Genomic DNA, 19,792 nt, shown 5'->3' on the forward strand with positions numbered 1-19,792 from the left:
CAGGAAACACGATTGGCTCTGCTATCATCTCGTAATTGCACTTATAAATATAAGTTCATATGAATCCTGGGCAGTAACGTCCACTGGGACCTGTTTACCTTTGTGTCAACCCTAACCTGGACTTTAAAGGTTTGAAAGTCTAGATGGAAAGTGGGAAATGTGCACACACACACACACACACACACACACACACACACACACACACACACACACACACACACACACACACACACACACACACACACAAACATACACACACACACACACATACATATCCACTGACAACAAGCAGCATTTATGACTCCATTTACACCTGCATGTAATATGTTTCGTATCTACGTTGTATCCCCTGCCTGAAAATAGATTACATCAAATTTATCGAAGGGCTATTTAAACTGCAAGCGAACCACAATGAGTCCAACAATGACCACTATTTAATTTTGTAAACAAATATATATGAAATTAAATAGAAGATGGAAGGTATGAGAGGAGGAAATCAGTTGTGTGAGAACATGTATGTAAATGCTGAAGGTTAAAGCTTACAAGAAGATGAGGTTTGGTGCAGGGAGTGGAGACAGGGACAGTAAACCTGTGTTATATAATCCAGACTATACTGACCACGTGTTCCTAGTTACACCTGAATCATTCTTCAAATGTGCAGAACAGACAGAGACACACAGCATCGAAGCAGGAGGCACGGGGCCGTCATGGAGGTCAGCAGTCATCTGAACTCAATGTTGGTGCCAGTCATGACCAGCATAAAATATAAAACACATGGTACAGCAGAGGGACTCAAATCACTTTCTATAAGTCTTCGAGAAATTGACTCTACTTCTCACTTTATCTACAACGTCAGTAAACATTCTCATAAGGAGTGTATGGTCTCTCTAGTTTCAGGTGTTAATAATATAATAATAATAACCTCATTTACATCGCACTTATCTAAACAAGGTCACAAAATGTGTCACACAAAAAGATCCATTGCAATATGATGAATAAAAGGTATTTAATTCAGTTTAATTTTAAAAGCTAGGTCATAACATAAAAGGTTAAGACCTTACATTTATAGAGAGACCCAGCCGTGTTCTTCACTATAGCAAGATATTCATTTTGTACATTATTGTCCCATTTAGAGTCAAATAGATGATAAATCACAGTTTGCATTCAGGCATGGACATCGAGTGAGCAATGGGTGCAGGTGGTAGGTGGGTGTGTAGTGTCCTCGAGTTCTCAGTCAGGCTCCACCCTTCACTCAAATACGGTTACTTCTGGTGTTAAGATAAGAGAAAATAATCTATAAGCAGTCACAAATAGACATCAGTAATGTCATAACAAGTAGCATGCAATACTACTTGTACTTGACATATAAAAAATATATAAATGGAATAAAACCAATATATACAATTGTAAACAGAATGTGTACTGTGTAAACATTGTTGATGCAAACAGCCCTACGGGGCTGAGGGGGGCGATGTCACATTTATTCCCACTGGTAAATAAGGAACAGTAATGGAAAGGTGAGTGTTTCGACTCTGCAGAGTTTCTGAGAAATGCGCTGTTGTGGGTTTGTCATCACAAGCAACAGCTTTCACACTACATGCTCATTTGATCCTTGGTTGCTACAAAAACTTAAATTAGTGCTACACTCAACGCACCATAGGTCACTTTCACGTGGTTGTATGCTTTTATCTTGTGAATGGACCCAAGGTTCGTTATTTGAATAACAATGATCACATGTAGAATCCTGAAATCGAGCATAACAGGCTTTTCTCACACATCTCTCACAGTGGGGGGTCTGATTAGTGTTGGCATCATGTAAAACCAGAATTTGTCATGCTGGAAGAATCCCACCAGACTCCTGAGTGATTCAGTGCACTGAAAGTGCTTTTTATTCCCTGCACAAAGTACGGTACACGTTTCAAGCTGTTCTTTTACAGTTGGTGTCAACATTAGACTGCGGGTGTTGTTCGCCCCTTGGAAACATCTGTGTTGAGTCCAAGACGCCGAGGCCACGGCGACTCCCACGATGCTCCTGTTTTTACCTCTGCTGCTACTGTAGTTGTTTTTAACACTACTAACAGCTCCCTCCCGCGTATGAGGTCACAGCTCCTGTTCTTGCATGCTGTACAGTATGTGGGTTGACCTGGAGGAGCCTGCGCGCAGCACGCTCGTGAAACACAATCTGTTTTTAGTCACTTTTCACACCTCATGACTGTCGACGCTTACTTTTTTCTCTCACTCCTTTAACAGTTATTTCCTCAAACCCCCACGGGGCTCCGGCGGAACTGGGAGGTGCGAAACCTCATTAAGTAAATAAAAAAATGAACAAGTGAATAAATAAACAGGAAAACACAGACTGGCTGTTCTATTAACTCGCTGTTCTTTGAATAAATGCACAATGACATGTGGCAGAGGGCGCCAAGTTGTTTCCACTGTTTTTCTAACTGACTGTATTATTGTATTAATGATGATGTGCAGTCATGGAGGTCACCAATCTGGGAATGATTAACATCCTGAATCTTGAGGAATCAAACTTGTGAGTGTGCTTTTGTGTGTGCAGTCTGAAGAGATGAGTCAGAAGAATAAACACACGCTCGCTCCTTTAATGTTTCCACAAAAGCAATCCAGCACTGAAATATGATCACACTTGTCCCACTTACATTTCTGAAAAACTCAGCTCATGGAGGCATGAAAAGAATGGACATTTTAAAGTAACAACATTTCAAAATCTGGATGAAGACCTGTAAGATGAGTAAATATCCCCCTGATTCATGGATGGAATGACTAAATCTTATTTCCACTGGAAGCCACTTTGTTTAGCTTGTATTTTTCCTCATAATAATATGAAATTCACACTTTTTGCTACAATCTCTATAAAGAAAAAAAGAAACTACCATGCAGCCTCCTCTTGTGTAGGACTGAGGAGGTGGTTTCAAAGACATCTCACTCCTCAGTCCTGAGCTCAGGTTGTTATTCTATAGTTTCGAGAGTTCAGGGAGTCATGGGAAAAATGCCAATGTTTCAGAAAATCGGATAAAATGCATAAAAACACGCAGGGATCAGTGAGAGACCGGGTTTTGACAGTTGCTCTGATTGTTGCTGAGTAGAAGTTGTACTGTGTTAGTCATCCGCTGCACCAGATACCTCAGACTGTAGACGTGAACAGAGGAACACAGAGAGTTACTTCTGCTGCAACAGGGCATCATTCATTCTTTGTCTGATTTGAATGTTCACTCACCGACCTGGCCACTGCCTCCTGTCCTGCACCAACCCCAGCCCTAACCGCCTTTCCAGGCATCCAATTCCCCCAACACTCATTTATAGGCCTGTCCCTCATTAACTCCATTCTATATATACCGGTACATTTCCACTTGCATGCTGCCAAATGGTCTATTATGCAACCCCAGCTGTAGTGTTGAAACTAGCCTTTGCCACTGTCTTTCACCGTTTTGCTTTGTTGCTGCCTTCAAATGGAACTTGTGCGCTCATTACGATGTGGTACACGATGTGCAAAGCGTTCAAGACGCGAGAACACACCAACATGGACACAAATATTAATATTACTGTCGCGTCTAGAGGACACAGAAGATAACAAGATAGAAGTCAGGTAATGTCAATGCAGAAAATACAAAAGCATAAAAGATGATGCTATGGGGAATGTAAACAGTATTGAGAAAACAATATTATAATATGTTAACTTATCAAAATGTATTCATCCAAAAATGCACCTCCTTCGCCTTTATTTCTTAAAACATCATCAAACATATCACAACTTGTGAAATCTGAGCTATCAGAATATTCAGAGGTTGTGGATATGAACTCCTCTTGTGAGTACAACCTCATTTGAAGGCAGCATTTGTTCTTGACCTGCCCTTGTTTGTACAACCATTAAATCAGGGGTGGGGAATCTTTTTCAATGTCACTTCCATTTGTTTTCAATCATCCCTTAAGGGTCACCTGAAAGTACTGAATACACACGTCACACTAACCTCTCGATAGGATGACTGCTTCTCTTTGTTGAGGCAGCTGATGTCAGATGGCAGTGGCGATGATGATTCGGCTGGTTTTCCACGTTTTGGTCAGTTAGTCTTGATGCTGCTCACACCAGCAAGTTGTCCTAAACCATTTTTGTGCATTTCATCTCACAATCGGAAAAAATTCTCAGGACAAACATCGGCTTACAGAGCTTCGGCAGAGGGAGGAAGCTTTTCTAAGCTTTGAGCTTGTCATCGCTTTGCAGTTCAATGATTTCGTGCAGTTGGTTGTCAGGCCCATCAGCTGGTTCCACATTAAAAGGCTTAGGGAATATCTTCGGCTTCTTTTGTTTACTTTCCATCCCCTGAAACCTCTCATCAAGTGCCTGAAACTATTTTGGAAAACTCAACATCTTATTCAGATGTAATTGTAAGCTTCTTACCACAGCCAAGCACAACCAGAGCCAGGGTACAACCTTACACATTTAGACAAACATCCATGCTCACATTCACACCTGTGGGCAGAGTATCCTCTTGACCTACTGTAATCTTTGGACTGGGGACGTAGCTGGAGCACTCACTGTTTTGAATATTTGGTCTTTTTTTTGGGCCGAAGAGAAGAAGAAGAAGAAACATTTTTAACTTGAGCCTCTCTCTCCTAGATTTGGGTCCACCTGCTCACCACCCAGTGACATTTGACACTAAAAGGGCTTATAAAAATGTGTATGTCAATATATTTACACAAAACCAATATAGACTCATATGTCCAGCATCAAGAATTATTCCTGCTCCAGACGTGTAATGATATAATGATATGATATAATACAAACTCTTAGATTAAAAAACAGTACATGTGTTGATATGGTGTGTTCTAATGTAATAATGATGACTTGTCTGATATATGTGGATATGTACTGTGTGGGCTCCATGTGCATGGCTGAATTCTGCTCACATTACTGTAGGGAACACACCATGTGGCAACAGATGGGGTAATTCTGAGCTCTGCATATATGAAGAAATAGGAGAAAAGATGTATGCACACACACACACACACACACACGCACACTGACGCAAATACAGACCACATACCTACCATCTGTTCTACTCTTTGTTCATATGCGTCTCTTCAGCTCTTTGTAGAAGCTGATAAATGAAGACGTCGCTCTTTTGCTCTTGTCTTGATAGTAATGTTTGGAGAGAGAACTCTAATTCCAACCTCGGGGCCGAACATTTTCACTTTTCAGTAATTGGCCTGCCCACACTGACGCACATCAGCCTGGAGATAAAGGTAAAGAGGAAGAAAAGACTCTAAATCTCCCTAAAGAATGGAGGAACTTCAGGGAAGACCATTTGTGTGTGTGTGTGTGTGTGTGTCTGTGTGTCTGTGTGTTTTTCATATATGCTTTGCTCTGCAGAGGTTTTGATGTCAACTCAATCTCCAGTTGATGAGAGAAGGTTGTATCTGCAATGGCAGCACAGCCTATGGATTTGTACTCCCGCGAAGGGAAGATGATACAGAAACCCACTTTGAGACGGAAATAAATGATGTCAATGTCTTGAATGTCAAAGTCACTGGAACATCAGACAGTGTCATGCTAATGGAATGTTCCACCCAGGAGGACCAAGCTGTGCTAACAAATGCATCCACACATACTGAAAGAAATATATATGTGTTGAGGAATTTTTGACCATCCTGTATACATTACTGTATATGCCACTGTGTATTATATAGATAGCGAACATTATATCTGTTCAGGAGAAGAGTGCCTGACTAATTCCACAGATACTCCCTTCTCTCTCTAAGCAGTACCCAAGGTCAGGTTATAGATAAAGGACCAACCAACATTCCCTTGTTGTGTCCACGCTTAGAGACTTTCATATCTAACTCAGATGCTCCAGACAGAGAGGCACCAACTTCAACTCTCACCAACTTCAACTCTTTTGCATATTTCACCAGTGACAAGACGTGAGGACACTACGTGATTTTAGGAATGCATATTTAGACTTAACTACACCTCATGTAACATAGAGAGTGACAGCAATTCTAGCCATTCATTGATGTGCTGTAAGAATGTGTGACACAAGTAGAGGAAGATATATGAGGACGCTGTGGAAGACATCTTTAGTCTTGGGGGTGACAATGGCTCATGTTACTCTGTTAGCGTTTGCATATTGTTCCACCTTCTGGTCTCTTTGATGCATCAAGTCTACATTCAAATCTTCTGCATAAGACATCAGCTTTGTGTGTACAACCCTGCCTGGTACCCTCAGTAAAGGGAACTAGAGGTACTCGAGATTGGAGCCTGGACGATTACACTGCAGATTGGTCATGTGTGCATTTCTCAAATTTGGCATGAAGACGTCATCTTCATCGTTGGGCTTAACTCAGGTGGCTTTTTCGATAACATGAAGCTGGTTCAGCTGGATTTCCATGGTAACAGATATTGCTTTGGAGCAGGTTAACTTCAGAGGATCAGATTAAAACAGCCGACAGCTTCATTACTGACCAAGCACATCACTCAAAAAATCATTTGTGATTCCTACAGGACAATGAGTTTACAATAAAGTAATAAAGAGAGTATAGTGTATACTAAATTGTTTATTAAGGAGCACCAAAACCAATGTTCTCCCAAACAATACATGAAAGACCTCCTGGAGTCCCCATGTTGGCATCATTTATCACTGGTGTTGATTGGTGGGGAAACACTGTATTGCTTTAATATACTGCACTGCAGTATTGGTCTCTATAATGCAGTAGTAATGCTCCTGACAAAACACATGAGACACAAATCACAAAACCATTAGCTTTCTATGCTGCATATTTTCATTTTCTAAATATATTATAGTGATTTCCCCTTGATCAGTGCTTTCCATTATTTAACGTCCTTGACTTTTGTGTTCATCAAAATAAACAAAAGGAATCAAATTAATTCCATCAAAGACTCACAATAAAGGCTCCTATTCAATAGTTTTTCTCTGGCATGATAAAAGAAAAGCTACCCTTAGTCTGTGTGGCCCCTAAACAAAAGAAAAACAGAAATGAATGGAATATGAATGTCCTATTGGCTTTCTCTTGAGGTTGCGTGTATTAAATGTTGTGCTCCAACAGGCATCATCTTCCCTTGGTCTGCTCTGGGAGGAGGAGCCCGCTCTTTTCTCCTTCTCAATGAGCTGCTGCAGGAGACAGCTCCTCCACAAAGCTCCAATCATTATTGTCACATACGCCCCGACTACACTGCGGGCCCATGTAGCTCATGCATGAGCGCAAATGTGCACCTGATCCCCTGGCACACTGCAGCAAAGGTACGGTAAATAGATACAGTGCATGAAATGAGCACAGAGCAAACACACTCTGAATTGACAAAGGGACAATTGCTTGCTGCCGAGCAGAGACAACACAGTGTTGATAAAAAACAGAAGCTGCTATTTGCAATGAGAAGCAACATTTATTCACTGCAGAATATTAGACCAAGAGACATTTGCATATGTTGGGTCATCTGCCAATATATTAGCATATGAGGAAGGTGCTGTGTATGATGCCTTTCCATCTCACATAACGAGATCCCTAACATCTGAGAAGGGAAATTACTTGCCTGATGATCAAACTATAATTGTGTGATAATTTCACCTCCTCAGTTATACAATCCATTCAGGAAAACATTCTTTGGATCCCAGATGGCTTCTTTATGTGCCATCATTTCATCTCAGTGCAGCTATTAAATCTCATGCTGCTTCATCAGGGCTGTTGCTGCGTGCCCTGAACATCTCCATCCATCGTTACGGTCAGAATTACAGAGTATGAAGTCAGTGTTTTCATAAGCAACTACGTCATTATTCACAAAGTAAATCAGGCCTGTGGGCTTGGTGTATTATATTACCCACACTGACACCTTGTGTGTGCTGTGTGCTATAACCTAGGCACAGACTGAGCAGCAGGGATCCGTTTATGTGTAGAACCATGGTGTTTCACCAGCCCACAAACAACATGGTATGTTATTATAACTGTTTACATCTTATATGATGGATGAATTCTGAATACATTCACAGGCAGACAGGGAAACAGTATATCTATAAATACTAACATCCATCCATCCATTGGATGTGATGAGGACTGCAGGGGGTTATAGAGACAGGCAACCATTCAAATTCACATTCTCACCTTTTGGGAAATTTCAGGTTACAAGTTATCTCAGACTACATGACTTTCATAAAAGGAAAGTTAAGCACATGGAGGAAATCCATGCAGACACTGGGAGAACATCCAGATAACAATCCACATGCATGCACTGCTAACTCTTACTACATGAATTTAGAAACTGAAGAAAAAAGAAATAATTCTTGAATGTGTTGAGTTGGTATTTGAGGTCAGCTTGGATTCTGTCTGTACTTGATTTTGGAGATTTTCTTTCTTGCCGATTGCTTCACTCTCCAAGATATTTTCAGGCTGCACACACAGCGTGTGTAAGATCTTCCCACAGTTTTCTAGGGAGGATCAATTCAAAGAGCTGTGAGCGTGTGCTTCAAGCAGTTCAGTGTGGATTCTGAGTTCTGTTTTGGATCGTTGCGCAGTTATAGAAGTCAGCCTATTTCAGTTTCACTCTCTTGACTGGCTGCAGGACATTCACATCCAGAATCTTTCAGTGCAATGTTCTTCCTGTGTAGAGTTGAGATATTTTACAGTCAAACAGTTGTTCTGATCTGCTTTTCTAACATCATACTCCATAGCAGAGATGTCAAACTCAAGGCCTACGGGCCACTTCCGGCCAGTGGTACAATTATATCCGGCCCTCGATAAAATATTTATTTATCTCTCTATCTCTCTGTCTATCTATCTAACAGGAAGACATCTAACAACACCATCATTGAGGTTAACCTCAATAAAGTTCTACTTTGTTACCAACAACTGAGATACCGCTGCTCATAACAGACCAATATCAAGGGTCAGGAGCCGCTGGGTGGTAAAGTTTGTGGTGTTCATGGGACTCTTCGTTCATGGCGAGAGCCACATATAGGACACCTCAGGAGGACCATCACATGCAACTAAGTGTAAATGTTGATAATTATCTGTAGGTAACACTGTCACTAAGAACTTTCAACACTGTTGTTTGCAACAACTTGTATAAATTGTAAATTTTGAATTGTGTGTTATATTATATGTTTCAAGATCTAAGATTGTTTCACGTGTTTTTTGTCTATACTTAATACAACTGTGATCATTCCTCTACTGCGGTCACGTTTTTACTGCTATACGATCAAGGTCTGACACCTGCTGCTGATATATGAGTTGAATTTGGGGTCAAACCAACTATATTGTTGTTTAAAATCAAGTCTAAGTTGGTAGTGGCAGTGATAATACCAACCGTGGTAATTTGATGAAACAAATATATCAGTTTATGCAGCTGTAGAGCATTGGTCCCCCTTCCAGCCCATGTAAAATGCTTGTGTGGGCACCCACCTTCAGAGAGACCAGCCCACACAGACTGTTCTCATTTCCAGAACTTCCCCATAATTAGCTTTCAAACTGTCTGCCATCACTTATCCTAAAGCCACATGTAGTAAAAACCCAGGTTTGACTCCCCAAATCCCTTTTAATACATTTAGCCTGGTTAGTCTCTCTGAAGGCAGGGATTTTTTCCCCTAAGGAGATCTGTCCTAAAGAAGAAGTAAATGAAAAGAAAGAGAAAAAAATGTAAAATATCAAAATCACATAAAACAAGAAGCAATATAAAATTTTGTTTATGAAACAAGTATTAACCAAAAGGTATACAAAGTTGAACTCACTCATGAAAAAGCACAAAGCCAGAGTGGAGACTCAAGCCTTCAGTGAAACTTGGAAATGTATTCTTAGTTGTATCCAAATGCAAATGACCTCTAGATGGCAATATTGACTTTCTCATTTCAAATTTGTTGGGCTGTCCGAGCACAACCCTTACATTCCTGTTTTTCATGCATTTCTCAGACTGATTCTGAGAGGAGATAGAGAGACTGTGGACACTGTGCTGACGGATGACCTCAGGATGACCTGATGTTTCCCAGCCACAACATGTGAACATAGCTGTTGGTTCCAGTTCCACTTATATAATATATCAGTGGTGAAAGATGTCCATACTAAGGTCCAGTATACCTACAATTTGTGTAATTAAGAACACTTAATAGAATTAAAATTATTATCTTATTTTAAAATGTGATCAGGACTGTAAAGTGTTTTAAAATGTTTGTATTTGTCATAGAACAGTAGAATAGAGCCTGATTGATTACTAAAAGCCATTGTGCTATTGGACTACTGGCCTATACCGATTGTGTTCAGAAAGGCTACTCGTGATTCTGCTTTCAAATGATGTCTTAATGTTCTTTTAAAAGAAAGAAGCAGAAAAAGGCATTCATCTCTGGGGGAATTTCTGTTTATTTTTATGTATTGTTAACTTCACTGTTGTTTTATTATTGTTTTATTGCTGTATCATCTTTATGTAAGGCCCTTTGGCAAGAAATGGGCTATACAAATAAAGGATATTATTATGATATTACTACTACATCTGTTACTGCCTTTAAACTGCTTCTTAAAATGTTCAATTTTCTTCAATTTAATTTCATTGTCGAAAATAAACATGGAATAGAACATAATGTAGTCAGTGGAATTCTTATCTGGAACAAGTTAAAAGCTTGTGTATCATTATTATTAATGTTGTTATTATTAATAATAATTAGTATTATTAATAACCCCCCCTCAGAAACTCAGCTTACACATCATTTCATTTGTAGTTGTCACTCTACCATCTCTCTCCAAAAAGAATCGCATGTCTCTGAGCCCTGTGTGTGTGTGGGGGGGATTGTGGGTTAAACTGCATGTATAAAATGAAAAATGAGTGTAAAAAGAATTTCCCCTTGTGGGATCAACAAAAGGAAGTTTAAGTTTAAGTCTGTAGTGCATCCATGCCTTGTTGTAAGTCCCTCACGAGTTATTAGATAACTGTTTAAAGCAGTTTAGTTCGCTGGGTATCATCCTAATGAATTAAATAAGTGAAATCAGCATTAAGTGCTTGTAGGTTGTTATTGAAAGTGGCAGTTGGTTCAAAAACAAATCTCGCGATACGTCGCGGCCCGGTATTCTCTAAGGGGAACGTACGCACTTTGGCGCTGCGTTGAATAATGTGCGTATCCCTGTGCTCCCGCTCCACAGAGTGAGAGCTGAGTGCAAGAGGATGTCAGGCGGAGGTGAGACAGACTGGAACGGAGGCATAATGGGTGAGTTTATCCACTGGTTCGTGACAACATGTCTTCCTCTGCTCAGGGCGGAACCTTCACCCGAGGGTCGCGTCGACTCCCGGCTCGGCTGGTCGTTGTTCGACGGAGCAGTTTCCGCCGTAGAGAAACTAAATCAAGTGGGATCCCCCGCTCGGTGCTGGACGTTAGCTTAGCTCCGGGGTAACAGAAACACCATCGGATCTAATGGCTCGCTGCTGTTTCTGTTAGCGGAGCTACACGCCTCGGTAACTAGCGTGCTCTTCCGGTAAAGTTCGCCGTTTAACCGCGGCAACTTGTTCAGAGCTGATGTGAACCCAGTTCCCCTCGGGCGGCTGCCGCCCACCATGCTGTGTTATGGTGTAAAGTTACTCTGAGGTTGTCGTCAACATCATGGAGATTGAAAAGTTGCGGCTCCTGCTTGTATTTGTCTCTCCGCGTTTTTGACACACGCCGAATTGAAACGTGGCTTTTCGTGAGTGCAGCAGTTACTTTGATTACTCAGTCGAGGTGTGGCAGCCAAGTTAAAAGCTTTAATATAGTGCCGATGTTAGTTTTGTGAATGGGGTTTGGCTGGGAGGTCTCCAAATAACACCGCGTATTCGGTGATTGGTTCGCACGCTCGCCTTGGCATTTCCTGTGTTTGTGTTGAGTGAGTAGCAGTGGAGTCCGCTCGCCACAGGGGAAGCGCGGGGGGCCTTGTGTCGCTGCTCGGAGGGAGGAAGAGTGAGCCACATACCTCCGGCTGTCCTGCTGCCAGGTGGTGGAACAGGTCAGCCGGCAGCCCTGAAAGCTCAGGAGCTGTCAGCCTCCTGCACGCCTCACCCAGGCGCCACCCATCGCCCCACGCAAACCAGCCTCCTGTCGTGTGGCAGGGATGAAGTCCCACTGTACAGCTGCAGGAGTGTGCACCAGAGGAGAGGAACAACTCTATGGGGTTATCTGCAGGGATAGGTACTGGTGTGCCTCCACGTAATGGAGCAATCAACACCAGAGGCTTTCTTTGGAGTAGAATTTGTATAGTGCAGCCGGAGCCAAGTGACATATTGTCTGTGCTGTTTGCATAGTGGCAGTGACACAGCGCAGATGGGCAGGTCAGGCATTCAGCCGGACTGACCCACAGTGTCAGATGGCACGGCAGTCAAAATACCAAAGCTGGGATGACCGCAGCGCGTGTTAGTGTCCTCTCAGTTTGTTCAGGTGTTTCGCTGTAGTAGAGTTAAGGCTGGGACTCCTCATGTTGTCCTTCATTGGAGAGACACATTTTTTGTCCTCTGTCTACATGCAGTAAAAGACTTCAACAGCCGTAGCACAGCCTATTTTAGGCTTGTAAGTCTGCAATCACACCACAAGCCTAAATTAAACTATTGTTATCTTGACAGTGATGTTAAAAAGACACGTACAGAGCAGCAACGTGTTCACATCTATTTTGGGCATTCATTTTAATGCTTTTGGTGTAGCCTTGTGGATTTTGGCATCTTTGTATGAAGAAAGATCAATTCAGTTCAAACTCATTAGACTCAAAAGTGTTGAAATATGCTGTGAATGGATAGGGCCTGTATTTTATAAATAAGATTAATTTACTATGTAATTCAAATAGTGAGAAATATATTTTTTTAACATGCTATCACATTTAGCATGCACCAAGAGTTTGCCATATCAGGCAAATACAACGTTCAGATAGAAACAGAGGCTTAAATTGCACCTGGATGAGCACTTGTGGATCTCTGTGTGGCAGAGGTGTAGTGTGGTTTTAGCAGTTTTGTGCTATGTGTGATTCTGAGTGCTTATGTTACAAGTGCAATGCACATGTGGGGGAAGAATCATTACTTTATGCTGAGTAGGTGGGAAGCAATGTAGTGACCTGTACATGGTTTAATGGGTGCACATGTGGCGAAAACAGCAAAGACAACAAACGGTCATTTATACTTGTTTAACATGATTCGCAGTATAAAATTGAAAATGTTTGATGGTTTTTTCTACCTCGGCCCTTGAAAAGACACAACTCCTCACTGACATTTACTGTGAAGCCTATGACAGCATGACACCTTGACTAATTGTATGTCACAGTTGTTTTGACATTAAAGCGGGCACACTAATAAAGTATGTCACTGTGTTTCCACTGGCAGATACTGTTTCTCACGTCAACCCTCAGCAGCCCTGAGCTATTTTAGGTATTTATCTTGATATGTTTGGTATCTTTTTTTCAGCACATTAACTGTATGACCAAACATTCAATTTTTTTTGTTTGACATGCCATCGTGAATATTGAAAATACAATATTGGATCCAAAATCATACAAGATCATCACATCATATGATTCGATTATGCTGGCTGACTAAAGAGGGTTAAACAAAGAAAGATAACATTGGGCAGTTATGTAGGTGCAGCTGGACCCAGTAGCCTAGCTATCAGAAAAGCAACGTTCATTACATCAGGAACAGCTGCCTACAAGTAGTGGTTATATTCTACTGAATGGCTTAAAGGGAAAATTCACTCTTTATTTACTCACCACTATGCTGATGGAGGGGTGGGTGAAGTGTTTGAGTACACAAAACACGTTTGGAGTTTCAGGGTTAAACAGTGTTGCAGCTCCAATACAATTGTTGTAAATGTTGACCAATTCTTCAGATGTAAAAAACGACAGAAAAAGCCTCCATGCTGCTCCTGTGGCGTCATCCAAGTGAACCCATTTTGAGTCGAATTTGAATGTCTGGGCTCACAGACATTATCCCTTTGAGCCATTCTTTTTACACAGTAACTGCCAGTGGCACCTGTCAAGTAAAATGCTGCTTTCAATGATATACAGCAACAACATACCCTATCGGCAATATGTCAGTAAGACTCATCATATGAAGAGTGGTATCTGCCAAAAAATCTGTGAGCTCCAACTTTGATGGGCAAGCAACTAAGCAAGTAGCAGCATACCACTCTTACACATGTCACCAGTATATGCCAGTGAAAAGTGATATCTCAAAAGTTGCTTGATTTTTTTTGTTTAAAAAAAAAAAGTAAGATTCTGCCAAAAATGCCTGGATGGGCATTGGTGAGTATGCAAATCTATGTTCCAATTAGATACCACGTCTTTAAAATATATTACTTCAAACATAAAACTTTTCCCAGAAATCAGGGAAGAAGAAATGATTTCCGGTTGAATAGCATTAGCCAGAGCGTGTTAAAATGTTAGTAATATGTTTGGCAGAATTTCATGCTGGAAAATCCCACAAGTAAAAAAACAAGTGGTTTTGTTTGTCTTATTTAGACGCTGTTTTTAACGTTATCTCCAAAAACAAATCCTTCTCTGCAGCTGTCCACTTTTCCATCTTTGTCCAAGATGACTTATATCTTGTATTTGAGACAAAAGAATCCAAACACTACCCAACTCTTATAACATTCTGAATAATTTTTCGTCACTGTATTGACAGTTGGTACAGTGTATAAATGGCAAGCCTTAAACTTTCCATGGACATTTTATAGGAATTCTCTGCAATCTCTCCATCTATTTGAAACCATCTGTTCCTATTTGAGGGGGGAAATGTACTTTGGGACATTTTTGGTGCAGTGTGAAAGGAGCCAAGTCCTATCAGCAGAGAAGTCTGGAAGAATAACAGTGTGGGATGATGCATGAAATGTCTGCGCTGTCCTAAGGTCGTGGGAAGGAATTTGTCACACAGCACTGGTATCCTCGCTCTTGTAAAATTTATACTCTGCGCTCAGGGCCGTGCCTCTGGGCTGGTTGGATCTCTGCGTAACCCCAGCTTCCTGGAGGCTCCCCACAGTGTTTCCTGTAGTTCAAGAAGCAGCAAAGAGTGCTTTGCATTCTGCTGCAACTGTTGCTTTGCTTTCCTGCAGTGATTTCATTTGTCAAATAACACTGTCATGGAGCTCGAGCTAAATGCACAAATATGGGCACATGTTCAACCTTTGACAGTGGAATCTTAACTATTTAATGAGTGCTTCTTTAAACGCCTACCTCGTCTTGATGCGTCATGAAGTTGTAAACCATATCCTCTGCTTACGCTTCACACTGACTTGCCACTGTAATTACCACAGTCAACTTGTCTCAGTCATTGTTTCTGCGATGAGAGACAAATGTAGTGACCGAAAGTCTCAAGAGTAAGACTACTCAGCTGCATGTAAGTGAAATTTGATGCACAATTGCACCCAAACTCAGCGATTAGTTTTCTCGAGGCAGTTTATTTGCATGCGTGGTGACAGATGGCTGAGAAGTTGCTGCCTTAAATTGTGTCTGTGTACGTGACACCAGTTTACCCACAAAGCATCAGAATATAGAATCAGATTTCCTGTTGATGCTTTTTATGAAATGTATGTACATCATTTTCAACGCAGCCATGGCCCACCTATTAACTTGAATAACCTGTAATTCTTGTCTTTGTGCATAGTGTATCACTTAGACATGAAGTTGTGTTTTCAGTATCGTCGCCACATAGTCAGTGTTACATGGTTTTCAGGGTCACACAATTACAGAATTTCCCCACTGGCCCCTTCTATTTTTTTAATAGACTTAAAACCCATTTGGTTTTTGTGCAATTGTGTTGGCATAAAATTTTAACAAATTCAAAATGATTAACTACCACTTATCAAAACCTAGTTAGGCACTTCAGTTATAAACTGAGAGTTTGTGCTCCATGCAGAGCACAGTCACATCTCAGAGTAGCTGTCCGATCATGTCATGAAAGGTGGAGGATTTCGTGTCAAAAGTAAACTTTGCCACTTTGGCAACCCGAACATCAGTTCCCCAAGTTTGGGGAAGCAGCCGTCTGTTTCTATGCACCAAAGGTTTGGAACAAGTTCCCACCACACATCAGTCAAGCTACTTCTGTTGACCATCTATGATCTTGCTTTTAAGACATTTGATCCTTTTTTAACACCATTGTCTTTAGTTTTTTGCTTAATCTTTGTTTTCTTGCTAACGTGTTCTTATTGATCTATCTTATATCGTGTCTTTGATTTTATTGTAAGCAATTTTAGCAGCATTTTATGTATGAAAGTGCTGTGTAAATAAAATGTATTATCATATATAATATCAAAAAGGAACCCGATAACATAAATATGACATTCTGCAAACTCTGTCTGATGAAGGTGGTAAGACTTTTAATCTACACATCTTCAACAAGTGCACAAGAGTAACAGAGCACTCATATATATGCATTGGATATTTTGTGCGCTGTGTGTGGTAGAAAAGCTGTGAAAAAGGAAACGTTTCAAACAGCAGAACAGACACCGGTCAATTTAATACAATTTGAACAAATACTCTAATGCAGGTTATAGCCACTAGTCAATCATATCATGATAATGAAAATATACTGTAGATCCTCTGACATCCAATGTCTGAATGAGCCATTACAGCACCAAGCATAATGCACTGCCATCTTCAAGTGTTATAGCAATATGCAAATGATCATTGAGGCAACCTGCAGAAAAATCTAATCACTCTGAGAGTGCATACTTCTGCACAGATCTTGCCATGTTAAAGAAAATGTATCTGAATGTGCTCCAATATGAATGAGTTATCCTTAGGTCATGTCACTCACTCCAATTGAAACCTGTTCAGTTTTTGATTAATCTTGCTGATAAACAGACAGCAATGAAAACCACCTTGGTGGAGGTGAATATCAGAGTAGGCGCTCAAAGGATACAGAGCTTACATCTTTACATCTTTTAAAATGTCTGCTGCTCTATCGCTATAGACGGTGTCACAAGTTAATTAACCAGTGAAAAAACTTCCACACTTCGGCATTGCTGGTTTTCAGCTGTTTGCACATTGATTTAGGTGGAATGTTTAACTGCTCTGCTGTTTGTCAACTGTCTCCAGGACAGGAAGCAGCGAGGACAGCACCCACGGGTGTAAGGCAGAAGACTGATAGGCTGCTGGAAATGTGTGTGCGTAGTTACAATGAGGCCAATGTGGTGAGCGGAGGATGCACCCTTTTAAGCGCTCAGATTAATTAACTGACAACAGCTCTTAGGAACAGACAGGAAATAACTGCTCGTATGGCACTGTATGGTTACTCTACTGTAGGTCTGACTGGGTTGGGGAAAAGTGTTGCAGTAACATTTTGTGTAACAAAGAAAACTGTTAACTGAAGTTTCACACAATTCAGACTCTAGTCAAATTACAGTGTTTTTCAGAAATAATTAGAAGTAGCATGTCTGAGTGAGAGCCTAGACTTTCTCTGCAACTGCATCACCACGAGAAGTCACCATGTGCAAGTGGGTGTGTTGATGATGTAAGAAGCGACAGGCATAAAAATGGGAAAAACAAAAATAATGCAAATGTCTCTGGATGGAAAAACGGTGCCACACGTAGAGAAGATTACCGCAAAGTTGCCGAGAGCTTTTGGTAATAAGGACTGATGTCTGTGTCGATGTCCTCAGTGGAAGTAATGTGTTACATCCTGCCTCCGCTTGTGGCATCGCCCCTCACCTGAACATTCAAGCTCTCTGTGTTGTTTTGAGCTGAGAAACTCCTGCTGGGTTGTGCATGTGTGAAAGGCTCCAGAGAAAGTCAATTCTCCGGACATCCTCCGGAGGTCATGTGTGAAAACGGCTTAGTAGTCAGAATTTAGAAAATAAAGAAGCAAGCAGCATCTGCTTATTTGCATGCGTCAGACGTAGAATCAGGAATTGTCTATTTTATTTATAAAGCTGGAGTTACAAAGGGTCAAGATGTTCTTTAGACCACGGTTCAATAAAACATAAAGGCGATGGTTGAAGGTACTATTCCTAGAATTGTGCCCTTCAAAGTCTCAAAGGTCATTGCATGTGAACATCACTGTTCATGGTTTCATGCACATGGTGGCAGGACATCAGTGGACATGGCTGCTCTAAGATGTCAGGTAGCTACTTAATGTACAGCACTACCTGTTTGCTGATGTACGTTCTGCATCTCCCATGCACATGAACAAAGCCATGAGCCAGATTATGTGTCACTAGTAGTGTCCTCATGATCCTAGAATTTTCACGCTCCGTGTGGCTCTACCCAATACTCAATAACATGAGCTTGCACATTGTTAAAACAACAAATAAGATATTATGGTAGACGATAATTAGACTGTTATCGTAGACGATAGACTGAAACTTTAACAGTTGCAGTACATTTTTGTGGGCTGTGCTGAGTGACAGGTGTTTCAAATGTTCCTCCTTATTCAATATTATTTTGAAAGGACTTTCTCTCACAAGAAAAATACCAAGATATAACAAATTTGGAAAACACTACAATATAATATAAAATATCAATAATAGGGCTGCATGATATATTGAAAATGTATCGTCATCGCGGTATCAACATGCGCGATATACATATTGCAAAAGACAGCAAAAAGTGTGATGAATTGTGTTCCATGCACCAAGCGTTCATGTCAATATATTTGTCCAATCAGATGGAGCCTTACTGCCCTAGATATTAATTCAAGACATTCAGATCATTGAATTGAGTTAAATCTGTCTTCAGAGCTGCTGCACACACACACACACACACACACACACACACCGATAGGAGCAGTAAATGACTTACAAAGCCGCTGAAATAACTTTTCACCGTTCAAACATTTATGAACTGACCCCAAAGTAACACGGTAATTGAGCTTAGTAGAGCTGTGCATGGCTTCATAGCCAGGGACTGTTTATGTTTATTTATTGCAAGTCATATTGTCATCGTGATTTTAAACAAAGTTATTCAATTTTTTTCTAATATCATTCAGCCCTAATGAATAATAAAAAATACAAATTTTTTCTTTGCTTTCTGGTTATTTAGATGAATGAACTTTGCTGTGTGAAAGACTTCTTTTATGGAATGAAATATGTATGAATTTGTCTTGTGCCTTGTGGAGTAGCATTATGTTGCTGTACAATAATTGTGTGTCTGTTAACTGGCAAACAGAGACATGTAATAACTGCTGCACACCAAAGGATAATCTGGGCGATTTTAGACCCGATTCGCCCCTTTCAATGAGTGCGGGGGCGTTCCCGACTGGAGGTCACTCTGTGCCTATTATCTGCTGATAAGTGTGCGGGGTTTACAAAATAATCCTAATGCTAGCAATTGAGTCAGAGCCTTCCAGATATGGAATCGTAAAAATCAAAAATGTTTGCTGTGTAGGATAATCAGCTCCGACCTGCAACAGAGCACTCAACATTAGTCTTCCTCCATTTTATTTCTTTCCATTGAGGTCCTGTTCAATCAGAATACTGTTTCACGCTCCAGTTTAGGAGGTAGCAAAGGTAGAGGGTGGTAGAGGTAGCAGTAATGCAAATCGGTCCTTAAAGTCTAAAACCCGTCCTCCAGATTCATAGTATGTCTGTAATGTCTGCTGTTATGTGAAAAAGGATATTTCACTTTTTTTTTTAGATGTTTCCATTGTGCCGTACAGTAACTCAATAAGCTACATCAATACTCTGTGTCTCAATGTGCAGCATATTGGTTGAGCCAATAGAATTGTGTTTCTTTTGCTAATTTCTTTCTCTGCTTTTTTTCTCCCTGGCTTTGTTCCTGTCTCCTTGACCTGCCTGTTTTGACTGCTGCGTTCCCGTGTCGCCTTTTCATCATCGTGACAACC

The sequence above is a fragment of the Paralichthys olivaceus genome, chromosome 20 (genome assembly GCF_024713975.1).
Source record: "Paralichthys olivaceus isolate ysfri-2021 chromosome 20, ASM2471397v2, whole genome shotgun sequence".
NCBI classification, from domain to species: Eukaryota; Metazoa; Chordata; class Actinopteri; order Pleuronectiformes; family Paralichthyidae; genus Paralichthys; species Paralichthys olivaceus.